Consider the following 20,680-nt stretch of genomic DNA (forward strand, 5'->3'; position numbering starts at 1 on the left):
TTTTAAGGGATCCACTCCTGAGTGTTCATAACCACTGGCCATTTGCCAAAGAGCATTCTTTCTCCTTAGCTTCCATAATCTCTGCTCTTAGCTAACTCTGACAGCCTAACCTGCTTCCCTTGCCTGAGAACAGGGAGAGCCCTGTGGCACAGAGGTTAAGCTCTGATGCAGACTTGAGTTCAAATCCCAGCTCTGTCATCTCCCAGCTGCATAATCCCGAGCCAATCACTTTTCTCCTCCAGGACTCGGTTTACTTCACAGCAACACAGAGATATAGTCAGTTCTGTTATACTTGTTTCAAAAATGCAAATGTGTTCCAACATGAATGACTTATTAGGGAACAATCTGAGCATAACTCAAATTTCAAGTTTGCTCACGTGTGTAATTTTGTCTGTGAGAACCACTAGGCAAATGCAGAGCAGTGTACTCTGCTGAAGGGTAGGAATGCACAAAACACACACAGATCTCCCAGCCACACCCATCCCCATTTGGTGTTACCACTTTCCATCTGACTTCACGTTATTCTCCTTCCACAAGAACTCACAAGACGCAGCCCCACCAGACCTACTCCCACAAGCAAACTTTTTTTTTTTTGATGTATTACAATGAAGTTATTGAGTGCCGTGCTCCTAGCCACTTCCCCATAAGCCCTGTGGCGTTTTCCTGGGCGATTCTGCAGTGTGGTGGTTTTCAGGAAGGCCTCTGTCCCGTTACAGTGCAGTTTTGAGTGCAGTTGCTCCCTCACAGAGTATGGTGAGATGGCTACGAGACACAACCCCCCGGGGGTTGGGGGGTGGGGAACAACTCGGTTGTAGGACCCGATCTTGGAGGTTGAGTTTGAGCCCCACACTGGGTGTAGAGATTATCTAAGTAAACTTTGAGAGAGAGAGGAAGGAAAACTAATAAAAAAATAAAACAACAACAACAACAACAAAAACAACTTAAAAAAAAACAACTTAAAGAAAAAAATCCACACAGGGAGAGGGGAGAGTTCCATGCTGGGCACACTGCAGTACTCGATAAATGTCGGCTCATGGCGGTCTCTCAGTCTGAATGCAGAGTCCAGTGCATTAAAGATGCTCAGGGAACACTTACTGTTCCTTTTCCTTGAAAGGTATATGGTCTATTAATCTCAGTGGACTAATTAAAGAGACTTATCCTTCTCTCCCGAGAGGTTGGGAGGAGCAACAACTGTCAAACTGTAAATCAGAGATGGGGTTTCAAAGAACTAATGGAGCCCTTCCCTTCCAAGCCTGGCCGGAGGAGGACAGGAGTCAAGAAGACAATGACCCTCCCTGTCTGCAAGGAGTCCAGGATATAAACTCTTGGCCATCGTGGGGCAGTGTAGTATTAAGTGATTAAGAGCCTAGGTGATGGGGCTCCTGGGTGGCTCAGTGGGTTAAGCCTCTGCCTTCAGCTTAGGTCATGATCCCAGGGTGCTGGGATGGAGCTCAGCGGGGAGCCTGCTTCCCTCCTCTCTCTGCCTGCCTCTCTGCATACTTGTGATCTCTGTCAAATAAATAAATAAAATCTTAAAAAAAAAAAAAAAAGGAGCCCAGGTGAGAGGTCAGGTGACTAAGGTCACACCCCGATTGCATCACGCCCACCGCACTTCCCTTACCTGCAGAGCAGGGAGCACCACCGTCCCTGTCTCCTACAGGGGTGAGATGATTCAACACATAAAGCCCTTAGCACAGGTGCAGACACAAGAGAAGTTCAGTGAACACCGGCTGCTATTCCAGGCCTATTAAGGCAAAGCCACATGCGTCCGACCACAGAGCTAGAGCAGGAAACCATACACATGTACAGCAGCCAGGGGAGGCTGGTTTTAGCTGAACTGAGAGACGGGATACGGTGGGTACAAACTACTTTTCATCAACCATCCACCCCAAATCCCCTCTGACACATAGCCTGCACTCAGCTAGCCACAGTCACTGAATAAACTTAATGTTCTGGTCTCTTGCACATCATTTCCCAAAGAAACAGACCGAGCCTCCTCCAACTGAGGACAAAGGTTCCATGATTAGCCAGGAGGAAAAATCAGTTGAATGGAATGGTTTAATCACTTCATCTGGGTGGAAACTGACACAGTGGTATTTATCTTTCTTTCAGAAGAGACTCTTTATTCAGTCATAATAGAAGAATGATATCTTGGGGCACCTGGCTGGCTCCGTCGCAAGAGCAAGGGACTCTTGATCTCAGGGTTGTTGAGTTCAAGCCCCATGTTGTATATAGAGATCAAAGAGGGGGGAAAGAAAGAGAGAGAGAGAGAGAAATAAATAAATCTTGCCATTTGCAACAACACAGGATTTAAATATATACTTAAGTGTGAATGAATGAATGAATGAATGAATGAATGAAGAGGTCATCTGACCAAGAAACAAGATCTGGTCTCTGCCTTCCCCTCCAGGGTGTCTCTCACCTGTTACCACACTACATCCAGCAGGCCCTTGCCCGTGGGCCTCTTCCTCCCCTAGTAAACTGTGCTCTTTGCGGTCTTGGGCTCTTGGTCCTGCCTGTTTCCTTTGCTTCCAGCAGTTCTTTTTATGGCACCTGCCCCTGCAGCACTACCCAGAACACACTTTTCCTCATGACAACCTGCCTGACCCACTCGGCTACATTAGGCCACCTCCCCACTCTAGTTACTCTTCACCCCATTTCTCTGCTTCATTCCATGAAACCCTATTCATTTACATGTTTCATGTCTATTTACTTGTTTATATTTTAAAGATTTTATTTATTTGACAGAGATCATAAGGCAGGCTGGTGGCGGGGCGGGAGAGGGAAGCAGACTCCCTGTTGAGCAGAGAGCCTGATGCCAGGCTCGATTCGAGGATCCTGGGATCATGACCTGAGCCCAAGGCAGAGGCTTTAATCCACTGAGCCACCCAGGTGCCTGTTTCATGTCTATTTAGACACTAGAAGTGAAGTTCCCTGAAGGCACAGGCCTGGTATGCTGCCCTTTCTGTGGTACCCCAGTACGAGCAAAAGGCAGGCCCAGGATAAACATGGATTGATTGATGCCCACCTCAGGGCAGATGTGGAGTCATTCATCCATCTATAAATGCTCCCTGAGTACATGCTAAGTGCTGATTATTGTGTTCAGAGCTGGGGGTCAGGGTCGGATAGAGAAGAGACCCAAGTCCTTACCTCTGGGGTAATTGCAGTCCCACGGGGAGGATATAGGCAGAGGGAGCCTGGCCAGGGCTGGCATCCATGGAAGTAGGCCCATGTCCAGAAGGTGACATTCTTGGGATGGGAGGCAGAGCTCCCTGGGGCACACATCTCACGGTAACCAGCAAGACTCTCAGGCCAGCAGGTAGGAAGCTTAGCTTGACCATCTAGGCCAGAGAAAGGACTAGATTGAGAGGCCCCCAGGAACCCCTCCAACTCTGAAACTACTGATCTTCAGGCAAAGGTGAATAAAACATAATAATGGCCAAGACAGTCCTAAAACTTGTTTGGAACCACAGAGGAACCCGAAGAGTCAAAGCCTTCTTGAAAAAGTAAGAATAAAACAAGGTATCACAATCCCAGATGAGATATCCTACACAAAGCTATAGTTATCATAAAAGTATGGTACTGGTACAAAAACAGATACACAGATCAATGGAACAGTAGAGAGACCCCAGAACTAAACCCACAGTCTCATGGTCCATTAATCTACAACAATGGAGGCAAGAAAATACAATGGGAAAAAGAAAGTCTCGATAAATGGAGTCGGGGACACTAGACAGCTACATACAAAAGAATCAAACTGGACTCCTTTCTTACACCCTACACAAAATAAACTAAAAATAATAATAAACCCAAAACAGATTAAAGACCTAAATATAAGACCATAAAATTCCTACAGGAAAATACAGGCAGTCATCTCTCTGACATCAGCTGTAGAAACATTTTTCTAAATACGTCTCCTTTGGCATGGGAAATAAGCAAAATTACTGGGACTACATCAAAATAAAAAGCTTTTGCTCAGCAAAGAAAACCCACTGAATGGGAGTGATACCTGCTAATGATACATCGAATAAGGGGTTAATACCCCAAATATATAAAGAACTTCTAGCACTCAACACCCAAAAAACCAATAATCCCACTTAAAAATAGGCAGAAGACATGAAGAGATATGTCTCTAAAGATGTACAAATGAGGGATGCCTGGGTGGCTCAGTTGGTTGGACGACTGCCTTTGGCTCAGGTCATGATCCTGGAGTCCCGGGATAGAGTCCCGCATCGGGCTCCCGGCTCCGCGGGGAGTCCACTTCTCTCTCTGACCTTCTCCTCGCTCATGCTCTCTCTCACTGTCTCTCTCTCAAATAAATAAATAAAATCTTTTAATTAAAAAAAAAATTAAAGAAAAAAAGATGTACAAATGACCAACAGACACATCAAAGGTGCTCAAATCACTAATCATCAGGAAAATGCAAATCAAAACCACAATGAGGGGGCACCTGGCTGGCTCAGTCAAGTGAAGACTATTGACTTTTGATCTCAGCGTTATGAGTTTGAGGCCCACGGCAGGTGTAGAGGTTAAAAAATAAATAAACATTTAGAAAAAATGTGGAAGGGATGATCCAGTTCATCGGGTACTATCATGAAAACAAAATGGCCTTAAGACCTTCTAAGCAGCAGATCTACAGGTCATAGTGAACCACACACTAAGTGAACTCTGGGCCTCAATTTCCTCATCTGAAATGGGGCGGAGAACCTACTACTCCCACTGAACAATCAGGAGAATTTGATGTTACTGTACAAATACTGAGGGCAATGCCTGGCACACAGTAAGAGCTTTATCAGTGTTAATAATAAAAACAGTGATTATGGGGGTGCCTGGGTGGCTCAGTGGGTTAAAGCCTCTGCCTTCAGCTCAGGTCATGATCCCAGGGTCCTGGGATCGAGCCCCGCATCGGGCTCTCTGCTCAGCGGGGAGCCTGCTTCCTGCTCTCTCTCTCTGCCTGCCTCTCCGCCTACTGTGATCTCTGTCAAATAAATAAATAAAATCTTTAAAAAAAAAAAAAAACAGTGATTATGTCTTACAGTTATCAAGAATAGCAGTAAGGTACTACTACTTTTTTTTTTTTTTTTTAAAGATTTTATTTATTTAGGGGCGCCTGGGTGGCTCAGTGGGTTAAAGCCTCTGCCTTCGGCTTGGGTCATGATCCCAGGGTCCTGGGATCGAGCCCCGCGTCGGGCTCTCTGCTTGGCAGGGAGCCTGCTTCCCTCTCTCTCTCTCTCTCTGCCTGCCTCTCTGCCTACCTGTGATCTCTGTCTGTCAAATAAAAAAAATCTTTAAAGATTTTATTTATTTATTTGACAGATCACAAGTAGGCAGAGAGGCAGGCAGAGAGAGAAGGAGGGGAAGCAGGCTCCCTGCTGAGCAGAACCCTCCCAGAACCCTGGGATCATGACCTGAGCAGAAGGCAGAGGCTTTAACCCACTGAGCCCCCAGGCGCCCCTAATCCCAGTTTTTGAAAGATTTTTATTTATTTGAGAGTGAGAAAGCACAAACAGGGGGAGGGGCAGAGAGAGAAGGAGAAGCAGACTTCCCACTGAGTAGGGAGTCCAGATTGGGACTCAATCCCAAGACCCTGAGATCATGATCTGAGCCAAAGGCAGATGCTTAACAGACTGAGTCACCCAGGGCCCCCCTGTTAATCCCATTTTGCAAAGGACCAACATTAACAGAAAGATAAGACTCCCTTTAAAAAAAATCATTTTAAGAATTTCCCAGGATTAGACCTCTGAGAGCTTGGACAGCCGAAGGACAGCCTTCCCTTCTCAAGGAAGGGAAGCTATGCATCCCAGCAATCAGATGAAAATTGTGAATCCTTGCCCTGTCACCAAGCAGCCAAGGGGACCTCATCTCTTTGAGCTCCAGTCTCATCTATAAAATGGAAATAATTATAATAGGATTAGTGCAGAAACCAAATGAGCTTACAAACGTAAAGCCAAGTGCCTGTCAACTGAAAGCTTTTTGATAATGGTCTTCAATTATGGACACTTCTACTGAGGGTGATTCACTGAGAAGGCACAAAATATAAAGAGAAACCAGATCCAATTGTAATAAGGAAATTCCCCATGAGAGAAAAATAAATCTTTAAAATGTGTTAAGTGTCTGAAAGTCCTAACGTGTCCAGAAATACTTTTTTAAGGAGATAAATCACCTTAAAGCCAATCTCTTTAATAACAAATGACTGTCCTCTAAAATATCAAAGAGTACATTCAGAATCACATTTCTGAAATGCCTTACACATTCACTGGTCCCTGGCCCCCCACCACATAAAAGCACCTGTACTCCCTGTGCACAGTAAGGAAAGTCCCTAAAATTCTTTCTTCCTTGGCCCAACCTTAAAACTGAAACTGCAGCTGCCTTATCTCTATGTTGGATCTGTTTTCTGCCAGGCTTGAGTTTCACGCCAGCTTCTCCAGGACAGCCGCAGGGCTCGGCCATGCATCTAAATATTGGCCAGGCAACTCGTTAACTCCTCAGTCCAAAACCAAGTTATTTGTCAAATTACCCACTAGTCTGAATTATCCAGGCTACCCTTCCGGGACTAGCAGGCTGGAGACCCCAGATGCCCAGAGACTCCCTGAAAGTAAGAATGGACCATGAGTGAGAGGGAGGAAGGAAGGAAGGGAGAAAAAGCTCAGTTGGCCATCCAAGCTCTCCACTCCACAGACAATAGAATTCTTGCTCCGCCAGGGTTTTTGTCATTCCATCCACATGTCTTGCATATTTTGCTCGTATCTGCTTCTCCAAGAAAACATGTGGAGTTCAAAGAGCTCAATGTAATTCCTCTTGCCCTCTAACTTGACAGATGCAGCCAGGCCTTTGAACGCCTTTTCAGGGGGAGTTGGATACCTCAAAGCCTGATGAAAGCTCTGGACCCAATGAACCCAAAAAAGGCTTGCCAGTGCGCTGTGTACACACCCTCCCCTTGTTCACATCCTGGTGGGTTCATGGATTCATGGATGCCCCACCCCCCACCAAGTCCAATCAAGAATCTCCTGGCTTTTTTTTTTTTTTTTTTTTTAAATGCTGCTGTTCCCCTCAGACCTCTTGACTCTGGATCTCTAGCAGGGAGGCGAGGCCCCTCCGAGTCCGTATTCCCTGCTGTCTGGGGGAGCCCAACTGTAGCCCAGGTTCGGGATGGGAAGGTGTGGACCAGCTTCCTTTGAAGTGCAATCCCAGGACCTCCATCCAGGCAGAGTGGGCTTATTTAAAAATGCCGGATTCCCAGACCCCACCCAGATTTACAAATGGGGGTCTCTGAGGGGGTGGGGCCCAACAGTCCACATTTAATTAGTTACACAGGTGGTTTTGAGGCACCATAAAAACTGAGAACTATTCCCAGAATTACAGCTCAAGACCTGTAAACAATTGCTAATTAACTAATCAGCATGTCAAATGGCAGAGCACTGAGGGTGTCCACATTCCGAGGAGTAGGGAGAGGAGCAGGGGACATCCCCCACTCCAGTACCGACTTCCCTCCTCCACTTCCAGGTCCCTCTCCTTTCCTCACCCTCCCAACCACATCCTCAACTAACCCTCTACACACCCTTGGATTGCTAGTGCTTCCCTCTCTAAACTTGTCATCTGTGTAATCAGAAATGGGTAGGGGGCATGATGGGACTACAGGAGCAACACCCACCCCCAAGAGGCCTATCCCTCCCCACCCTACCCTGCTTTACTCAGGTCTTTTCCCCAAACTTCCTTCTAACATAGTACTTCACGCAGTTTGATGTCCCTCCACCTTCTAGAATAGAAATTCTGCACAGGGGGTGGTCATTTTCACCTGAAGCCCTGGCTTCCCTGGAGTGCCTGGCAAAGGGTAGGCAGGCTCAGTAGGTTGAAGAGTGACAAAGTTTTGAGCTAAGTGGCTTCTTGACGCCAAACACTCTTGAAAGTAGTAGATATAACCACAATTTCCTTTCAATGTAAAAAGGGAGAAACTGAATAAATTAAACTGCTTCTTAGTATACCTGATTTATCTTTCTTTAAGAAGCAAATGGGTTAAGCCGCTGCCTTCGGCTCAGGTCATGATCTCAGGGTCCTGGGATCAAGGCCCACATCGCACCAGCAGCAAGAGCAGCAGCAGCAGCAGCAGCAGCAGCAGCAGCAGCAGCAGCAGCAGCATCATCATCATCATCATCATCATCATCATCGGGCTCTCTGCTCAGCAGGGAGCCTGCTTCCTCCTCTCTCTGCCTGCCTCTCTGCCTGCTTGTGATCTCTCTCTGTCAAATAAATAAATAAAATCTTTAAAAAAAAAAAAAGAAGAAGCAAATAGTAAGTTGGGGGGGGATGCAAAACTTTTTAAATGTCCCATGACTGTTTAAAAGAATGGCCAGAGGGATCCTATCTAAGCTCAGCTGAAAGGGAGTTTTTGTTGCTTTTCAGAAGAGGAAGAGCAAAATGTGATAGAAAAATTAAGAGGTCTGGGAATAGGACTTCCTCTTCTACATTATAATGTACTCCTCCCCGCTCCCAAGGCAGTGTCCTCAACAAATGGCTAAGTCACCCCAGCTCCAGGGTGCAAGCCTGATTCTCCCCAGTGAACAAGCCTCTCACCGAACACTGCTTACTGAGTGCCAACTACATTCCAGGTGCCATGCTGGGGACACTTCATGGGGCATCGAGACTGCTGGAACAGAGAACCTGGGGGATCCCAACCTAAGAAGGGGTTGGGGGCAATGTCCTGACTATCGCCTTGAGGGCAGAAAGTCAGAGAAGGCTTCCTGGAGGCAGCACCAACTGAACTGGCCCTCAGAGATGAGTGCGCGAGGCAGAAAGCTCAGGGGAAGTGCTGCTGGTGGAAGGGACAGAGTCCGGCTACTCTGCAGATGGACCAGAAGCACCATTAGAAATGTGAATCCAGGGACGCCTGGGTGGCTCAGTTGGTTGGACGACTGCCTTCGGCTCAGGTCATGATCCCGGAGTCCCGGGATCGAGTCCCCACATCCGGCTCCCAGCGCCATGGGGAGTCTGCTTCTCCCTCTGACCTTCTCCTCGCTCATGCTCTCTGTCTCTCTCTCAAATAAATAAATAAAATCTTTAAAAAAAAAAAAAAAAGAAAGAAATGTGAATCCATGGGCCTTACCCTGGACCAAGGTCTTGAAACTGAGCAGTCAGGGGCCAGGGCCCAAGCTTCTGACCACCAGCGTAATAATACTCACCCACTGAACACCCTTTCATCAAACAACTACTTCCTGAGTATCGCACTGCCTGGAATGGAGAAGGGAAGAGGCAAAGCAAGAAGATAGGAACTGGTGGGGGGGATCTGCACTGAAGGAGTGGAGAGGAGCCAGGAGTTAAAAACAAAGTCCTCACAAGGCCTTCCCCTGGGGCACTCCCCTCTGCCCTTCCATCACCCTCTCCACCTTGGTCACTCAAATCCACACGCACTGGCCTTCTGCTCTTCCACTCCACTTCAAGGCCTGGGACCTTCTGTTTCCCCCGATCTAGACCACCCTTCCCCACACTGCCCAGCCCCTCACCTCTCTTGGATCTTGGATCTTTGCTTGAATGTCCCTCTTCAGTGAGGCCTTCTCAAACCACCCCAACTGCTTCCCAGCAAATACTTACTCAGATTCACTTTTCTTAAACATTTGTTGCCACCTCAACACCCTAAATGCTTTACATGTTTATTATGTTTACTGCCTGTTCCCACCAGTATAGGAGACTACAAACTCCACCTGGGTGATCTGTTCCTGGCTGGTTCTCTGCTGCATCCCCAGTCCTGGAACAGTGCTTGCCACATAATAGCTCTTAATCATTATTTACTGAATGAATGAATGAATGAGGAAATGAATGAATAATGCACAAACGGACAGACAGGATGGGAGGTGCCGTCTGCTGAGATGAGCCCCTGGACGAAGCAAGGCAGGGGAGAGGGGAGTGGACTTTGGATAAGCATTCAAGCGGGGGGGGGGGGGGGGGGGGGGGGCTGGGTGAAGCCCCAGACCTGATACTCCAGGCCAGACCACGCTGGCCTCCCCCAGGGCCATGTGGATGGTATAGTTCTTTCCTGGTTCTCTGTGGCCCACCCCACACTGCTCCAGCAGAGTCCAGGAGTGACTCGGTCAACCAGCCCCAGGGCAGGCAAAGAGAGGAGAACCTGCTGCTCCTGTTCTCCAAGCTCGCCTGGTCTTTGCCAACACGGCCCCACCCAGCCAGCCAGCCAACGGCAGCCGCATTACTGTCCTTCTATGGTCCTGTTAGGCCCCATCAGCCCCAAAGGCCAGGCCTGATTTGCCAAGGGGTTGTTTCCTCATAGCCCCCACCCTTACAGTGCCACTCCAGAGCTGGGAGTAGAGTTTCATCTCAGCTCCCTGAGACACCAAATATCCCCTTTGCCATGTTCCTAGCCCCCCCCCCCCAATCTGCATGGGAGGATCCCTCCCCACCGACCTTGGCTAAGGGTACCCCTCTCTCAGCCAACAGGCTCCTCTCCACCCTCCTGCTCACATGCTACCCAACACCCCAGGCCCAGCTCCATCTGACTCCCCCCGCACCCCCAAGAAGCTCTGCCAGCGGCTCCAGCCCACACAGGTCTTACCCCACCTGGATTCTGAATGTGCCTATTGTCTGAAAACCTGGCATCTCAGCATTTTCTGACGCTCCTGGACAGATTACCAAACCCCACAGGACAAGAGACTCCTTGTGACTGACAGATCACACAGTAGGCCCTCAAACTCCGTACTGAGGGAACGTGATCGGCTTCTAGGATGCTAAAAATACCTTCCTCAGCTAAAGAGAATGGGGGGGGGGTTCAACCACAGATGGGTAAAATTTTCCAGGACATATTTATAAAGGATGAGCAGGAGAGGATTACGTTTTGCAGGACAATTCATATTTCCACTTATGGAAAAACTCTAAAAAGCCACAAAATAGGGACACACATGTTCCGTAAGTGTTCAGAAAAATATCTGGGAGGATACACACCCAATCGCTAACAGCAGCCACCTGCGAAGGGGAGAGAACTTTGGAAGATGTTTAAATTTTCTATTACAGATTATTCAGGTTTTCCTTGTAGAATGTAAGCTTTATAGTGGGGAATTTCAAACATGTCCAAGAGTCGAGGAAACAGTGTAATGAACCCCACAGATCCAGCACACAGCACCAATACCCAACTTGTGACTTCACGTATACCCCAACCCCCAACTCCTTACCCAACCAAACGCCTCCTTCCATCTGTAAATAAATCCTTGCCAACCACTGGAGGATTAAGACTGCTCCCCCACCTCAAAAAAATGATCCCTAGACACAATTACTGTTAAGGTTTTTTAAAACAAAATACTTCCCATTGGATCCGAAGATCAAGGAAGCTGTGGCTGCGTTCACACAGTTAACAGGTTTAAAATCTCTCCCCACCCCCCCACCAAGTGATTAAGAAGAAACTTTAAGTAGAAGTTTAGAAAAGGAAAATATAATAATTAGCCTAAGCAGCTCTGAAATGGCGGCTTGCAAACTTGTCAGTTTGCCACACTTGACGGTTCAGATTTAAAAGGGAGCTCAAGGGCAAGGGTAACACCCCTTTCATTCTGGGCTTCCAAGGGGGAGGGGATCTTGAAGTTTCATTTACCCCAAGGGCTCAAGCTAGTCAAGGCTTTTGAAGGCTGTAGTGGGTGGACCTTGAGTTTCCTTTTTAGGCCAAAGCGAAGAATCTGGAATGCAGATATTCCCAGAAACCAGTTAAAAGCTGGCCAGGCGGAGAGGTGTGCCTCTAGCTCTGTGATCCTGGGCTGGTCAGTAACCTCTAGAGGCTTCCGTTTCACTATCTGAAAATGGGACTATCATACTACCTACCTCAATGGTTACTATGGGGATTAAAAAATGAGATCCCACATCAACAGCTGAACTCCATCAATACATGGGTGCAAGGATTATTAGGGTATAGTCTAACAATATTACTTTCTGACACTATCGGCTGTGTAACTCTGGCCCATTCAAATAACCTTTAGAGAACCAGCCAATTCACATATATACTAAGAAACTAGATGATTCCTGGGGCGCATGGCTGGCTCAGTCGGTTAAGCGTCTGCCTTTAGCTCCGGTCAGGATCCCAGGGTCCTGGGATGGAGCCCCATGTTGGGCTTCTTGCTCAGCAGGGAACCTGCTTCTCCCCCTCCCTCCCCCCACCTTGAGCTCTCTCACACACACTCTTTCTCTCTCAAAGAAATAAAATCTTTTTAAAAAATAAATAAATAAAGCAGAAACATCTAATAATAAAAACTCAGTACTTCAAAGCTTTTGTTATACGCCAGCCACTGAAAACGCTTTAGACATGCTAACTCACAGCATTCTCTGTCAACCCTGTGAGGCAGGAAATACAATTTCATCCCCTTTTTAGAGGTGAGAGCACTGGGGCACAGAAAGGTAGAGCAACCTGCCCAAGGTCATAGGGCAAGTAAGAGAGAGTCAGAATCTGAACCCAGACAGCCCTCCCCAGATCATCTTTACTCCCCCCGCCCAGTGGGCTCAAGGAGACTTTCCTTCACTCCACAGGATAAAAGAGAAATAAATGCTCAAGATTAAAGTCACAACCTTGACGTCAAATCTCTGTTGAAACCGGGAGTGCAACCTCACACCTGGTAAGTGAAGTTGGGTTTCCTCGGTTGAACCACCCCCCAGGTATTTAATTCCCAAAGTTTTTAAGCACTCCCAAGGTTCAGGTGAGAGGATTAGCAGAAAGGAGGAAGAAAAGAAAAAAAACAAAAAAGGGTGAGAAATTCTAACTAGATTCTAAAGTCCAAAGAAAAATCAGCACAATTTACATGAAAGTTTCCAAATCAAAGACTCTAATGACAAGCTCTGAAACAGCCATCTGCAAGGCACGCGAGCACTTCTTTATCAATGCAGACTTAAGTCAGAAGGCACAGAAGTACACCCACAAATTCTAATTTCTCCAGAAAGATTAAGTCATTACAAGCCCAGGAGCCAAGGTGGTAATGAAATTGGTCACGTGAACTTTACCAGGCAGCTGTGGAGCCCTGTCATTTCTGAAAAGCCTCGGGTCCCTGCTCGCTACGAGGAGAGAGACCTACGGGCCAGTATCCTGGGAGTTATGACTAAGAACGGGCACAAGTACCTGTTCCTAGGAGGATGAGGTCACAGATTCCAGTGGCTCCTGATAACCTCACCGGGAGAGGCGGCCTGGCCGGTGATTCAGGGCTCCACCTCACCTGGCAATGAGCAGCCAGGCTATTGTCCCAGGGCTGACTCAAGGGGTGACGTTTTCTACACAAAACGCACTTTTCCCACAAATAACTTGGTCCTCTTGTTCCCTTTTCAAACACTCCTACACAACCGGGATGAAGAATTTGCGGGGGAGTTAGTTTGCGGCCTTTGAACGTCCCCATACTTCGTTCTGACTAAGCAGGTCTTGGGATACCGGTATACCTGTGACGCCCCCCCCAACACCCAATGTGCCCAAGAGTCATGATGCCTTTAGGAGAGTCTCATCCCCCTGCATGAGGTTAAAAGAACCAGATTTAAAGCCCTATTCCTCTCGGGCAACACACCAAGGGTGGGTGACAGGGAAAGCACATTATATCCTGGTTTAAATCTGATACCCTTTAAAGGAGATGTAGTGACAATTAGCTCTCGGGACTATTCCTCCAGAAAAATACCTGCCCAGAGATGAGCCCCCCCCCCCAACTTTTTTTATTTTTCCTCTGAGGTATAGTTGACATACAATATATTCATCTCAGATGTACAACCTAGTGAGCTACATTTAAACACTTATTACAGAGATCACCAGATAAATCTAGCTACCATGTGTCACCATATAAAGTTGTAAGCTACTATTAACTATATTCCCTATGCTGTACAGTGTATCCTATGTCTTATTTTAATAACTGAAGTCTGTACCTTTTAAGAGAATAGTCTTTTCTTTTTAATAGACTGGTCTTTAAATTACATCAATATGGACTTTTAAAATAATACAGGAAGCCCCGCTCCATCAAAGACCTAGTCCAGGGGCGCCTGGGTGGCTCAGTGGGTTAAAGCCTCTGCCTTCAGCTCAGGTCATGATCCCAGGGTCCTGGGATGGAGCACCGAATCAGGCTCTCTGCTCTGCAGGGAGCCTGTTTCCTCCTCTCTTTCTCTGCCTGCCTCTCTGCCTACTTGTGCTCTCTCTCAGTCAAATAAATAAAATCTTGAAGAAAAAAAAAAAAAAAAGACCCAGTCCAATCTAACACCTCTTGAGCACACACTTCAAGTCTTCACATAAATGTGGTTTAGTGAGGATTCTCCCAGAACCCTCCACTCCGACACTTTTAGTTCTATCCCCTTTCCTCCTGTATTGTTCTCCTTCCACAGACCACTGTGCTGTCTCCTGTCTCCTCTGATTAGAAGAGAAGCTACACAAGGGCAAGGATTTGGGGGTTTTGTCCTGCTATATCCTCAGTGCCCAGCTAAGCACAGTACTAACTAGTGTTGGCAAGTGCTCAACAAAAATGTGTTCAGTGCTCAGACAGATGACCGCCATCTGGAAGGACTTCTCTTCCCCCTGAGACCTTCAGAGCAGGAATTACCTACCCAACCTCCACACTTGGCCAATCACAGTCTGGTTAGTTGCCTTTTCTTGCTGTAAAGAGCACAGGCTTTGCTGTGCTCTGGAGTCCAAAAGCCACCGGAACACCCAGCCACAGAACACCCAGCCAGGCTCTCCCCTTTCCTGTCTGCCGGACCTGCACTAGCTTATCCTCTCAGAGCTACAACCGTCACTTCTCACAGGTTGAGGTTTAAAGGAGACAGACAGCACATGGGAAGATCTGAACACAGAATAAGTATCTGTCAGTGCAATGTTGTTTATGAGAACAGAGGATGAAACAGTAATGATTTTTTTTGGTAAGTATATCTCAAATATTGCAGGGGACATAGTAATAAAAAAATTAAAACCACTATTTCTCTGAAATTCAAATATAACTGGGCATCCTGTATTTTTATTTGCTAGCCCTGGCAACTCTACATAGTAGGTTGCTACCCTTCTGAAGACAGGGTGATAGATCTTATATAATGATTTCTAACATTCTCTCTCTCTCTGACAAATAAGTAAAATATTTTAGAAGGTTTTACTTACTTATAAATAAATATATTTGGGAGAGAGCAAGCAACAGAGTGTGAGAGAACTCTCTTGGGGAGGGGGGTCAAGGAAGAGGGAGAAGCAGGCTCCCCTGAACAGGGAGCCAATCCCAGGATCCCGGGATCATGACCTATGCCAAAGGCAGATGCTTAACTGACTAAGCCACCCAGGTGCCCCACCTTCTCAACGTTTACTGATTTGATGGATTTTGGAGTTGTGAGATTTGTATCTTGACCATGAGCTAATTAAGATGCCTTGAATTTTTGTATTGAGAGGTGTTTGTTTGTTTGTTTGTTTTTTTGCATCTCACAAGTTCCTCCCAGGTTTCTGTGCATTGCCAAGAACCAGAAGAATGGATACCAGGTCTTTAACAATTAATGGCCCTGAAGGATGCTGCAGATACCCAGGAAGGTGTTGGGTGCATCTGGGAGTCTCGCTCAAGGAAGGTGTTACCCAGACAATAGGAAACAAAACAGATGGCTCTGCTAGGCTCAGATCTCTGTTTAGATTTTGATCTGGTGCTTCCTTACACCCAGAAGTGTGGGGCAGAAATGGCTCCCTCTGACCTTTAGACTCTAGATTGCAAGCTGTTTTGTGACAAGACAATTAGGTAAGGTTACACTAGGGGTGTGCAGGGCTCAGAGAAGCAGGGGAGTGCCAAGCGGAGACACATGCCCTGTGACTATCCCCTCCTCATGTCCTTCTATGGCTCATACTGACAAAGTTCTAGCTTTTCTTTAAAAACAAAAGCACCCTAGAATAGTTTGTCTTTGTTTTTGCTTTTTTAATTAACATATACTGTATTCTTTGCTTCAGGGGTACAGGTCAGTGAATCATCAGTCTTACACAATTCACAGCACTCACCATAGCACATACCCTCCCCAATATCCATAACCCAGCCACCCTATCCCTCCCCCATGACCCTAGAATTGTTTCTAAATACAAAAAATATGTATAGTTCTATACATACACTCTGAAACCTCCTTTACTCATTCAGCAAACACTTACTGAGTACCTATTATGCGCCAGGCACTGTTCTAGATCCAATAAAGCCTGAAACTAAAACATGAAATTCCCTGGCCTCCAGGAGCTCCTATTCTACTGGGAGGAGACAGAAAATGGACAGAAGAAATAACTGAAATACATAGCATGCTAGATGATGATAAGTGCTACAGAGGAGAATAAAGCAAAGGAAAAAGAAGGGGAGTGCTTGAAGGGTTAACTATCTCAAATAGTTTCAAGGGTTTCAAGGGCGTGACATGTGAGCAAAACTTCAATCTAAATGAGTGAGCCATGAGGTGTCTGTCAATAGAGCAAACAACTCTTGATCTTGGGGTCATGAGTTCAGGCCCCACGTTGGGCATAGAGCTTGCTTAAAAGTAAAATGAGCAAGCCAATGTGGGTATCAGAGAAAAGTATTATAGACACCAATAACAGCCAGTCAAAGGCCTTGAGGTAGAAGTGTGCCTGGTGCGTTCTAGGTACAGTCAGGAAGAAATGATGGTAAGGGGTCGGGGGAGATCATGAAAGTTTTGCACATCACAGAAAGGACTTTGATTTACATTCTGTGTGAAATGGGGAGCCACTAGTGGATTTTGATTTTTAACTTTTTTAAAGAATTTTTTTATTTGTTAGAGAGCGAGCAAGCAAGAAAGCACAAGGAGGGGGAATGGGAGACAAAACATGCAGAGGGAGAAGCAGGCTCCCCAAGGAGCAGGGAGCCAGAAGAGGGACTCTGATCGAAAGGCAGCCACTTAAGCAACTGAGTCATCCAGGCGTCCCTAACTTATTTTTTTGATTGAAGTATAATTGGCATACATTTTATTAGTTTCAGGTGTGCAACATACTATTCCCTATTTGTATTAACTTAAAATTTTAAAAACCATCACTCTTGGCTGCTGGATGAAGACTGTTGGGGGGGGGGGGGGGGGCGTGCAAGAGGACACAGGGAGACCCGAAAGGAAGCTGTGGCATTAACCTAGATGAACACACTCTTAAAACTTCTTTTGGGAAAACTCTTCTGGGAACAGAAAAGGTGTATGAGTATGTGTGAATGCCAAACCACAGAAACAGGTGTTTTCCCTAGCCCTCAACTTGCCTAGGTACCATAAATCTGAAAGGCTTTCGGCTTATTACAAGCTCTCCTAATTACAAAGCCCACTAATTATTATCTAGGCCTTGGCCAATTATCTCACAGGGTCCTGTGCTGGCCACTGTTTATGATTTTGCTCAGGGTGCACAGGTTCAACCCTTCCAGACGGGCTCCATTAGATCCCAGCAGTAACACCTGAGCTCACAGGATTCAGGCCCAGATCTCTCTCACACCCTGAAAAAGTCCCAGTTGGAACCTTAGTAAATTTAGGACACTTTCCCTCCCAACCCCTCAATCTGAATGCCAACTGAATTCCATTTTCAGAGACCCAGAAAGTTGAAGACACACAGAAAGGAAAAGAAGTGCACTTCAGCTAGCATTTATTTGGAAGGGGAGGAAAGGGGAAACAGGATGGAAATTACCCACACGTGAAAGACAAGTGCCCCTTCAAAAGCAAAAGCAGCTGAAATCCAGCATCACAGTTAAAATTAGTGAGATCAGGAAGATGTAAAGACACCTCTTCCAAGGGGAGAGGGAATTCCTTACCCTCAGAAAGGTGACTTGGGTTCCACTGGAGATGCATCTGGGCAACAAGGCATAGGAGGGGCATGATGAGAGTGTGGGTTTTGAAAGATAAAAGTACAAGACCAATGCCCCACCTCTGCCACTACCTGCGTCAGGGTGATAAGACTTTTTTACATACGTATTTAAAAAATATATATATACAGATATATATATATTTATGTATTTTAAAAAAATATATATATGTATTTTTTTTTTTTAAGATTTCCTATTTATTTGTCAGAGAGAGAGGGAGAGAGAGCAAGCACAGGCGGACAGAATGGCAGGCAGAGGCAGAGGGAGAAGCAGGCTCCCCGCCAAGCAAGGAGCCCGATGTGGGACTCGATCCCAGGACGCTGGGATCATGACCTGAGCCGAAGGCAGCTGCTTAACCAACTGAGCCACCCAGGCGTCCCGATATATATATATATGTATTTTTAACCAAGTGAATCATTTGTCTACTAAAAGAATAGAAAGGTAGGGGGAATAGAAAGAGAAAACCCAGGACACCTGGCTGGATCAGTGGGTGGAGCATGCAACTCTTGATCTCAGGGTCGTGAGTTCAAGCCCCACATTGGGCACAGAGATTACTTAAAAAACAAAACAACAGGGACGCCTGGGTGGCTCAGTTGGTTAAGCAGCTGCCTTCGGCTCAGGTCATGATCCCAGTGTCCTGGGATCGAGTCCCGCATCGGGCTCCTTGCTCGTCAGGGAGCCTGCTTCTCCCTCTGCCTCTGCCTGCCATTCTGTCTGCCTGTGCTCGCTCTCTCTCCCTCTCTCTCTCTGACAAATAAATAAATAAAAAATCTTTAAAAAAAAAAACCAACAACAACAACAAAAAAAAACGAAAGAGAAAACTCTCTATTAACTGCAGACTAAAGTCCAAGGCCTTGGGATAGCCTGGCTGCAGCCTACATAGGCAGTCGCATCCTGGGGTCCTCTCCAGGAGCTACCCTCCCCTGTCCAAGAAAGCACAGCTCCAGCCTAGCTCCTTCAGGCCCCGCCATGCCTTTGAGCACCCCAGTCCCAGTTCCTGGACAGCCTGTTCACCTTCTCTGTCTGGCTGAAACCCTCTCACTCACCATAGTGATTGCTGAACACTTCCCCACCACACAGCCCTTCTCAGAAGGTAGAAGGTACTCGAATTACCCTCTGCAGGAGTCTCAGAGATTTTTGAATCTCCCTGAGAGCAAGAGCTGGGTCTTAAGTCAGTACCCCTAACACTGGCTACACAGTGGGGAGGGGTATGTGTACTGGCTATTTCCCTGGGTCCCCCCATTCCTAGCCCATCAGCCCTTTTCTACACCCACAGAGCAGTCCTTTGCCAGCACGGCAGAAGGACCAACCTTATCCCTTCAGGATCCACGGTGCCCTTGAATCTCTGGCCTTATTTAAGCTGGACAGCCAGATGTTCAGACCCTGGCTGGCACCAGGTATCTACTCATTCAACATTTCTGACCTAGCTACTGTGGTTGTCAAGGGCAATCAATCTGGTGGCAGCAGCAGACACCTGGGGAGCTTTAAACAAAATGCCATATCCAGAACCCCACTCTCAGAGACTATAGCTCAGTGAACTTGCAGGAGGGCAAAAACCTGCATCTTTGAGGTGTTCCAGGTGATTCAATACTTAGCCATGCAGGCGAGCATACTCTCAGGGGCCGGGGCAGAGCATCTCTGGCAATGGGGAAACAGTATCCTCAAAGTACATGTATTATGAAATAATTTTATTTTTTAAAGATTTAAAGTAAGCCACAACACGGGGCTCAAACTTCCAACCTGAGATTAAGAATCACATGATCTACCAACTGAGCCAGCCAGATACCCCATGAAATAAATTTCAAATCAGAAGGGGTGTCTGGGTGGCTCAGTTAATAGTCTGCCTTTGGCTAAGGATGTGTCCTGGGGTCCTGGGGGTTCTGGAATTGAGCCCCATGTCATTGGGCTCCCTGCTCAGCCAGGAGTCTGCTTCTCCCTTTCACTCTGCCCCTCCCCCAATGCTCTCTCAAATAAATGAAATTAAAAAAAAAAAATAGAAGCTGACGATTTCAAGGTCATTTTGATCTTCCTATCCCAGCTGCTCCTTGCCTCACTCCTCCCACTCCGACTGCAAACAATATTCATGAGCAGGTCCACAGGTAGCCCCACCCAGGTATACTGCACAGCGGAAAGCAAGAAAACACCACAGAACTGCCTTTCCTAGCAAAGGGCATTCTGGTCTAGTCACTGTTTGCAGAGCAGTGTTTGCTTTAATGCAGAGCAGGGAGAGTGAGGAAACTGGTTTGGCTGGTTTACTGGGTGGGTCGAACAGAGGGAAAAGTTTGAACCGAAGGTAAAACACAGAGTAGAGACTCCAACAGAAGGCACCAAATACTCCAAGGGCTTTAATATTTAATATTCATTGAGGACCTGGTACTATTATACCCATTATATAGATGAGGAAACTAAGGCTTCTTTAGAGGGTAAAGTCCTTGGTCAACATCTCAGCAGGGAAGGGGCATTCCCTAGGTTTCAATCTAGGAAGTCTGACTCAAGAACCTTCTAAATGATGGAAATGTGCCTGGGGCTTTGGGCGGGGGAGGACTGGAGGTAGATTAAAGGAAGGAAAGGGAAGAGGAAATGTGCAAAAAAAGAGAGTGGCTAAAGCCCTCCCAGCAGTAGCAAGCTTGAGCTGAGGTGTATAAAAGGTAAACTTAAATTAGTAAGAGAGAGACAGAGAAAGGAAGAAAAGCTACCAGGAGAATTTCTTTTAATTGACCAAAAACGACAAACACGTCAAAACGACTGCCCTTCCCCTTTCAGATTCAGGTTTGAGGGCTCCCGCCTCTGTGCGCCTCTATGCTCTGCCTCTCAGACAGAAGCACTCAGCAAACTATCCCTGGAACACACTTAATGAGATAGCCCAGCTTCTAGAACCACTAAAAGGGCGAGCAACCCTCACA

General features: G+C 46.7%; 1 protein-coding gene across 1 annotated transcript in view; it reads right to left on the bottom strand.

The window, feature by feature from the left end:
• LOC125089388 (cadherin-1) overlaps positions 1 to 20,680 on the bottom strand; it is an 85,705-nt gene that overhangs the window by 58,994 nt on the left and 6,031 nt on the right. The window lies entirely within an intron of this gene.

This window comes from Lutra lutra, chromosome 17, assembly GCF_902655055.1.
Source record: "Lutra lutra chromosome 17, mLutLut1.2, whole genome shotgun sequence".
NCBI lineage: Eukaryota > Metazoa > Chordata > Mammalia > Carnivora > Mustelidae > Lutra > Lutra lutra.